Here is a 9,322-nt window from a genome sequence, read left to right on the forward strand (position 1 = left end):
GCATTTGATCATGTCGCTCCCACAATGGATCTCATGACAAGATGTGGAAGGTGGGAGGAAGCAGGGTGGCAGGGTTTAAAGTTAGCTTCCAGATAGGTCAAAAGCCCTGGGCTGTGCTAGAATTTTATAGAGCAGATTATTTTTTACCAAGGAACAGCAGCAATAAAAAAAGAGTCTGAAAATTCTTATGTGTAAAAGAATGACAGTGAAGGACCTCAGTCAGGAGCTGCTGAACTACCTCACTGTAAGCTGTCTGGTGCTCCTCATCAGAGAATGGGATCACTATGCACTGGGAGAAAAGACAGCCTTGTTCTTCTCTTATGCAAAACAGGAGCTCTCTGGGAAAACCAAACCGTGACCCCCATTATCTATTGTTAATTGCCTGTTAGTTTTTAAGTGTATGAAATATGTGAAGAAATCCAAAGTGAGAGTTCATTTTGCTGATACAACAGTTTTTGCTGCTGCCCCCTTAACGTGTTGAAGAATCAGGAATGCAAAGTTTGTCTCTTCAAAATGAGATTCCAGGGAAGAAATGCAACTGCATAGAATGTAGTTGCCTTGCTTGTGTCTTTCATGAAATCTTAACCTTTCAGGAAATTTCCCCATGGAAGGGAAGAAGTTTTCCAGCTGAAGAAACACAAGTATATTTTATTATCTGAAGTAGTGCATGGGATTTGAACACTGTCCCTCCCCTTCCATTCGACTCTGCCCCCCCTTCCCCGCCCGTCGCTTATAATTTTCTGGGATTTTATCACCGTATTTTGTGAGACTTATTTTTGATTGGTTTCATTATCACAAGGCCATGTAAAGTACAGCCATAGGGATAACTGGATGCCCTGGTTTGTGGTTTTGCCTCAATTCAATAAGTATTCTGTTAATATGCAGTGTATGGTTGCCTATAGTAATAACATTTATAATCAGATCAAATAATCTTTTAACAGTTGCAATGTATTATCAGGAGGATATTTAAATATAGATTCCCTGAGGAGCTGCTGGGATAAAGTCATAAATAAAAAGGGCTTATTCTAATAATATTGTTCTGTGTTACTTCAGTGCCTACATAAATCTGTTTTTCTCCACAACTGTTCCAAGAAAACATTTTCTCTAAGTAAAATGCCAGTGTAATTTTGTAGCTTTATGAGCTTTTTGCAAGGTTGAAATGTTTAAAATATCTCTATTCATATGTATACTATAAACTTGTGGGTAGATATTACTGTATATTTCTTGACCAGTTTTGTCTTGTGCTTGAGCTCAGGCACCTGATGAATGGTCAAGATGTTGATCCTGTCATTCCACCAGCTCTCAGGAGAATGGGTAAGAAACTGTCAGACAATGGGGGCAATAAGATTTTTCATGGGAACCTGGAAAAACTAGTGTAATTTTATCTTATCTTCATGTTATTTCATTTTCCCTGTGAGGCAGAAATGTTTGTGGTGACAGCTGTGGTGGGTGTGATCCAGTTATAATAAACCTATGTCAGGGGGGGAGAGAGAAAAAGTGAACATGCACCCAAGTTATCAGACTACAAGGGCACTGTCCTGGTTATCTCTTCCCTCAGTGAGTTTCTTGGTGACTTGAAGTACATCTTTGGCTGATGTCAAACAGAAAATTCGGGATCTTTCCATATTATCTTGTGGTCAGGGGAATCATATAATGGATGCAATGTGTATTGGTATCAAAAGTCTGATAGCACTTGCAAATGCAGTCCAGAGTGAGGTACAAATAGAGATCTAAAAGCTGTGTTGCCCTAAAAGAATTAGGAGAGATTATCTAACCCTCTCTCCCTCTCTTTCTGCTCTTACCTGTACTAAACCCTCCAGATCACTGAGAATCTTTCCCACTTACCCTTTTAAAAAAGCTGTGGAAAAAGCCTGTTGTGTACTTTCACAGAGTTATAAGAGACATAAAATGGGCTGTAGAAATATCAAGTTTGACTCTAAAGCTTGCATTACTTCTGGGAACATTGATTCTGGGGAAAACAAAAAACCAAAGCAAAATAAACAAACAAACAAAAACCCAAAACAAACAAAAAAAAAAACAAACACAAGAGGAAGAAAAAAACAAATTAGATTTTAAAAATAAACAGTTTTCATAAGAGGTACATGCTTTGTCTTCTTTTATAGTGATTTTATGCGTTAATTCATGGCTTGATTAAATTCTTCCTATGGCCTGGTTCAGCCAAGCTCCATTTCCTTAATTCTAAATGTTTAAGCAGTCTTGCTGAAGTCAACTGGATGTAATTCGTTCTTTAAAGATAAACTCTGTTTAATGATTCACTAAGTTGGGATAGAAAGTGCAGAATCAGACAGAAAAGGGCTGCCAAAAGGACATCTCATATCTTCATGTCTCAATGAAGGACGAACTCTGCCTTAAGCATACCTGACACATCATCTTCTAACCTGTCTTTGAAAGCTTCCAAGCATGAAGATCACAATACTCTTTGTAGCACACTTTGCCTGACTTTCCTTAGTGTCTAAGATACAGCCTCCTTCTATTTATTTAATTCCACTGCTTCCTGTCCTATCCAATTTATACACAAAAAGGGTTATTCTCTGCCCCTTACGTCAGCCTTTTACATATCTGAAACTCTTAGTATAGCTTCTTTCCAGTATTTCTTGGGAAATCCAGTTATGTAAACCTTGACTCATTCTTTCTGCTTACCTGAAGTGGCACACGTATTTTTCAAAAAGGTCAGGCCCCCATACTGGACATGGCACTCCAGCTGAAACCTTAATTGGGATTATGTCTTACTTTGTGTGCACCATTCCTCCAGTCATGCATCTCAGGAAAGCTTTTGCTTTTTTGTTTTTAATCTTCAGACTATATTTCACCTACGGATGACATGAGCCATTCTTCATTATGTAGAGTCAACCAGCAATTCAGACATGACCACTGACACAAGAGTAAACACCGAGTTCCCTATAAAATGGTGTGTTTTCCTTCTTAGAGATGAATCACCAGTAAAATCAGTCATTATGATGTTACCCACTGCATAACCTGAGAAAAATCCTGCCTGGAGTACTCCCATCTACTTCCTAAGATGAAAGTTTTGCTGGAAAAGTTTGTTGAACATAATTTTGTTGGAGTTGTAATGGATTCAGAAAGGAAAATTTCCATTGAACTTTGTTCTTCATGAGCATGTTTGAATCTAGACAAGACCTCAGCAATTATCTTTCAAACATACTTTTACTCCATAATATTTGTCCAAGAAGTAAAAAGAAGGTGAAGCAGGAAATTCAGGGGAGTTTCTTTCTCCAAACTTTCATGCATAAGAGCAACAGAAAAGGAGAATCCCTCGAAAATCTATCTGAATGCAAGAAAAACCCTTCTTTACACTGAGCGTGGTCAAACATGGGCACAGGTTGACCAGAAAGGTTGTGGAGTCTCCATATGTGCAGCTACTCACTGGACACAGTCCTGGGCATCCTGCTCTAGCTGACCCTGCTACATCAGGCAGATTTAGCTACATGATCTCAAGACATCCCTTTTAACCCCAACCGTTTCGTGGTTCTGCGAAGTGAGTGATCTCTTTATTGTGAACATTAACTGCCTGTCACATTTTGGTGCTGTCAGTTTTAGGTAGTTCTGGCCGTCCTGAGAGAGAGGCCTGAATTTTATTTTGGTTTTGTTTTGTGAGATGAGGTGAAAAGGCATTCTGCTGTTTAGAGCCATTTGTCCTTGCAATGAACAAGTTGTTCATTGAAAATCTTGTTTATGGCCAAAGAACATCTTATTTACTTATAAAACCATGAATCTATTATCAGTTTAACTAAAATATTTAGAGACTATTCAGTATTAATCTAGCTCAAACTGTTACAAAATTGAAGGAATAGCAATACACCCAGAATATTTATATGAAATTGTAACACACACACACACTCCTTCTTTTCAGCCCTTTTCTTGGTCCTGTGCTCACACTTCCACTGTTCCCCTGTGTCCCAGTGGTTTCACCTTGGTGGTGGGCAAGGGGGATATCAGCATCTGGAACTGTCAGCACCTAGAGTCCTTTGCCAGGAAGCATAGGATGAGCATGGTGATAATTTTCTTCTTTCTCCTTCCACTGGGGATCATTTTTATGTCTGTTGAGGTGCTTTTCTTTTTCTCCACTGGTCTCCAACTCCATGCTTCATTCAAATTTACTGTACCTGGTGCCATCTCAATGTGTTCTCTCTTTGTTCTTGCTGTTACCCCAAAACCCAGCTTTGTCCAGCTCCAGGTCTGCATGTTAGCTGACCATGGGCAAGTATCTGTGGCTCTACACCTCTATGCTGCATCCTATGTCTCCACTTCTCAAGGTCTGCTATCCTACCAGTACTGTATCTCTCAACACCTTGTCATCATGTTTCTATTGTATATATCTCGCTTCACACACAGTAACTGCTTGTCATTGCTGCCTATATAAAACTACGGTTGTACCACACAAATAGAAGGAAAAGTGAAACAAATCAGGCATCAAGACCTAGTCAGCTGGAGAAACTACTGTCACAGCTGAGAGAAGCAAAACAAAGCTACAGGCAGGTCAATGGAAGTTCAGATAGGGCAACCTGTTACTTAGTCTGTAACTGAGAACGGCAGTGCTGTATTATGGGGCCACATGGCTATCACACCACTGGTCTCCAGGTTCAACCCTGCTGTTTTAAGTTCACTGGCATTCTGTTGTCAGTAGCAGCTGCCTCCTCGTGCCTCAGTCGTGGGTCATCTCTGATTAACACGTCTTTCCCAGACACTACATTCTGTTTAACCCCTATGTTCTGGTTCCCTTCAAGACAAGTACCAACTTGATGAGATAAAGGACATTGTACTCTAATAGTGATACTTTTCCAACTCTATTTTTCAAATTGCAATTTATTCATCCATGTAATTAATTTATTTAGTTGGAGGAAAACCATTACTGTGAGCCCTAGGGTCTTAGCTGGTTGTCTGTTATTGAATGCTCCTTTGTTTTCCCCATCATTATTTTTGGCAGATTTCTGCCTATTGGCTGGTGTGCTTGTTTTTAACATGAAACAAATAAATATCCCATTTGCCTCCAGTCTGATAGTGCCTTAATCTTCTGATACAGCACTGTCTATTGCTCCTCCAATCTGTCTGCTGTTATTTTCAGGCATTTTGTGCTAGTCTGTTTGTGAGTGCACAAAGAAACTTGTAGGGAGGCGAGACTGCCAGTTTCTGCATCTTGTACCACCACAGTCTCAGTCTGAAATGTCTATTGCAGAAAAAGACCCCACACACTGTTTCCTGTCTGATGACCTGTGGATACCTTTTGTCTCTTTTTTTTTCTTTCTTTTGTTTTTTTTTCTTTTTTCAGTATTTGGGCTCATGTTCCAAGTGGCAAAGCCTTATGATCCTTACTGTAGACCTATCGCTGATATTCAAGTTTTTCTCAGAGTATAAAATTATCATTGCTTTGTCAAAAGTTAATTTTGGATCTCCATGATGTCTCCCCCTGCTGCCAACACCTTCCATCCCTCAAGTACCCTACCTTCTAAGTATGGAAGTATACAGTTACAAACATATTAAGCAGTGGTGTGAAGTATATTATTGCATTCCTTTTTGTTCCTCTGGCCAGATTTTCTGGATAAATGATAAATTTACTTGGACAGTACCCTGCTAGAAGATGTGTAGATAACATGCAATTTGGTTGGCTCATGCTATGTAGATAGAGCTCTCAACAAATATTCTAGTGGCTAGCACTCTGCCCACTTGTTTCTTAATTAAACACCAGCTGTACCAAATTTTCTTCATGCTAATTCAAGAATTAACTGTAAAAATGCCAGCACACACTGCAAAATGCCATTTTTGTGGTTCTTGCTAGATTGGAAATTACTAAGTTGGACTAACTAGTGCAAAATATTTTCCATTTGTGCTTTGTAGAGATTGCTTAATTGGGGTGCCACCCAGGCATGACTAGAATGAAACAAACAGAAAAATCTCTTCATTGTCCTCTGTACTAAGAACATTCAGGACCCAGGTTCATCCTCATCCTGTGCCTTCTTCAGAGCTAACCTTGGTCTACATGGGAATAAGTGCTTTACTAGGGATTCAGGATAGGCCACAAGTTGGGTTCACTCTCAGTGCAACACAGATACCCTGACCTTGGGTGTGGATTTTCACACTGTGGATGGACTCTACATTTTAGTCCTGCTCCTCTTTGGGAATAGGAAGGTGACAGATAGTGCCTTTTATCTACTTACATGCCTTGGGAACCCCATCTTAAGGTAGATCCAAGGATCCACACATTTGCCTCTATCTGGCATCTGGGATTATGTATTCAATAAATATTCCAGAAAAATAAATTATTGAAGCTTAGAAAGACCCCATCTTGCCAAATCTGTCTAAGCCAGTTACTTTTGGAGGTTAAAGGCACTAGGCACACTCACTGTAAGATCCTTGCAGCTGATGAGATGTATCAGCTCTAATATGGACTTGAGCAAAGTGTTTGCTATTGCTTGGTTAAAAAAGGTTAGGTTTGTCTCTGAGGAATTATTTTTAAAGGTTACTTTAATGTCAAATTTATTATTTTGATTTCCTAGTAATATAATTTTCAGTGCCTGGCAGATTCTTTTAGTTAAAGCAACTATTGGGTGACATTTTAAAAGCAGTGTGTTGTTTTCGCTGCCTGAAACACTGAAGTGCAATGATTAAAAAGGGAAGGTCATGAAACCAGAACTGAAAGAGTTGCCCTGGATATTACACTTTGAAGTATGATTTGTCTCCCTGGACATATTTTACTTGCGTCCATATCCTATCCATATCCGTATCTGTAACCACTACTTCAGCAGCTGCAGCCCCTGACTTGGAATTGGATGCCCTCTTTGTGCTAGGCATATGCACAGACCTTGTGCCTTTCCATTTCTGGAAAGTTTCACATGTAAGTTCATAAGGCCTATGAAGATACATGAGGAGAAATGGAGAGCGACTGGCTTGCATAAGGCCATGCAGCCAACAGATCAGTAGCTGAATTTGGAGTAGATCCCAGACCTCTAATACTTCTATCCAGTGTGCTAGCTACTTGACCCCTTGCCAGACTGCATGAGAATGTACTTCAGTCACCACTGAAATAGAAAATTTATTTGCTGTCTCAAACACCCCTGTGATGGTATAGATGTTAGTAATGTTACTTCCATTAAATTTTTCAGAACAAGGAGTTGATTTCCTATTCTTTTTAAGTTGTGTCTAGTTTTGAAGACCAAAAGGGGTATGTATAAGCATAGCTTATCACATTCATGTGGTCTAAAATGTCTTTGGTAAAACTTAGTTCATCACAGGATCTCCAGGGACTCTGGATGAAAGCACAGCCTTTCTCTCTGAAAGTATCTATTCACATAGTAAGAGCAGGTCCCCACTTTGTAGAATTTTAACTCTGAATAGAGACACCAGAGCAAATCTTTTTCTTTTCTTTGGACAGATATTTGTCTGCCTAATAAGCTTCTTGAAACAATGAGCAATTGCTCACTGTTCATTATCCTACATTTCTTAAATGGACTACTTAGGACTCTGAAAATCAGCTTATTTTACCTTTTAGTATGCTCTGATCCACTCTCTATGGTGGATACCTTGAATTGCTCAGTGATTTGCTCCAGTGATTTGCTGGAGCATAAAATCTTATCAGTATTCAGCTTGCCTTTCTAATCACACTAAGGCACAGGTATATTTGCCACATGGCTCCTGTGGGCTTTACATGTGCTTGATCTGCATGTGCAATTCTCAGTTTGTACCCACACATATCAGATGGGTGTGCCTGCACAAACATGAAAGTGGGGCTCATTACTTTTCTGCTGGATGTCAGCTTAATTGCTGAAAGTTGATCCAGGATATACTCTCTGTGAGATTTGCTGCTGAATAAATAATTGTATGGTAATAAAAAAAGGTCTGCACAAATATTTTTAAAGCTTCTATTTCATTTCCTCCTCTGCCTACCAGTTGCAGAGACAGAGAAGAAAGGCAGAAACCAGTAATTTTCCCTCTGGCCTGTGAAGGGAAGATGATCTCCTAAATGCATTTGTCAACATTGTGACATGGAACACCTCTAATCTCATATTCTTAAGAGACCAGTATTACTCACCTCCAGAGGAAATTTGATTTATATTCTTTTTTCTTTTTTTTTTTTTTTCACAGGTTCTGAGTGCTTATCAAGTCAATGGGCACATGTCCCAGCACAAGTCAAAGGCTAGAGACAATGGAAAATCTGCTGGAGAGGTCAAATTACTCCTTCTGTGCTGCTTTCATCAGCTGCTTCTTGTGATTTGTTTTAGCTAGGTGCTTTTCCCCAGTTCAGCACATGGAACAGCCTAATTTGCAAAATTTGCATCACACAACCCTTCCCAGACCAACAGGGTTCAACCTTTGGCATTTTCCCACATCCACAAGAATCTGTCATTAGGATGGCCCTGTTTTGACGTCTAACCCTAACAAGGCTTATTGGAAGCTAATATCTGTATCTCCAGCTCAGGCAGTCTGTTGTTACATTCAAAGGAAGATGGTTGGTAACTGTCATTTCTGATCCCTTACTGAACATACTGAGTGATAGATGCCATGCAACCAGGCCTATTATCTTCGATGTGTTATCTGTTAAACAGTTCTTCTGTTGCAAGGAAATATCTTCAGAGTTCCTGTCAGGCAGCAGTCCAGACCTATCTCTAATTGTGGAGGATGCGTGTGCTTGTTCATGCTATTTTGTCTTAGTTGTGACTGTACTCCTGAGGTCTTGCTAAATATTCCCAGCATGTGCAGGCTATTCACAACCACAATAGCCCTAAGATAGCTGGTGGTGCATGTGTCTCAAGTCCTTAGAAACTATTGACTCTGGCCTGGAGCTGAACAGCATCTTGGAACCTGAACAACAGCAAAGGAAAAGAAAGACAAGGAATATCTGTGTCTCTTCTGCCAGAGAATAAAAGGCCATGAGAATTTCTAGGCAGTTTTTCCCCTAACTCACTGCAGGCTTGGAATGAGGGCTATGCAGCATAAGGAGCATCTGGTATGAAGCTTGAACTGCACAAAACTGAAACGAGTTGACAGAGACAGCTTTCTGGGATCTGTGCAGCAGAGGGCTAGCTGGAAAATGAGCTGTTTGTTCTGTCCAGGTCTGCGAACATCTACATCTGCACCTCTCTAATCTTCCATCACAGTCTCAGGAGGAATCAGCACCTCTCTTCAGAGTGCTGTGGTTCAGCTCGTATTAACATAGAAAAGCAAAATAGGTCAGAACAGTAATGAGCTGAATACTAAATAGGCCTGATGGGAAAACCCTCCATCAAGGTCAGATGTTGGTGCAGAAGATGTTGGAAGTTAGGACTGATGGGTCAGCCCTCATGGCTGC

The sequence above is a fragment of the Chaetura pelagica genome, unplaced genomic scaffold (genome assembly GCF_000747805.2).
Source record: "Chaetura pelagica isolate M959 unplaced genomic scaffold, ChaPel_1.0 scaffold241, whole genome shotgun sequence".
Classification (NCBI taxonomy): domain Eukaryota; kingdom Metazoa; phylum Chordata; class Aves; order Apodiformes; family Apodidae; genus Chaetura; species Chaetura pelagica.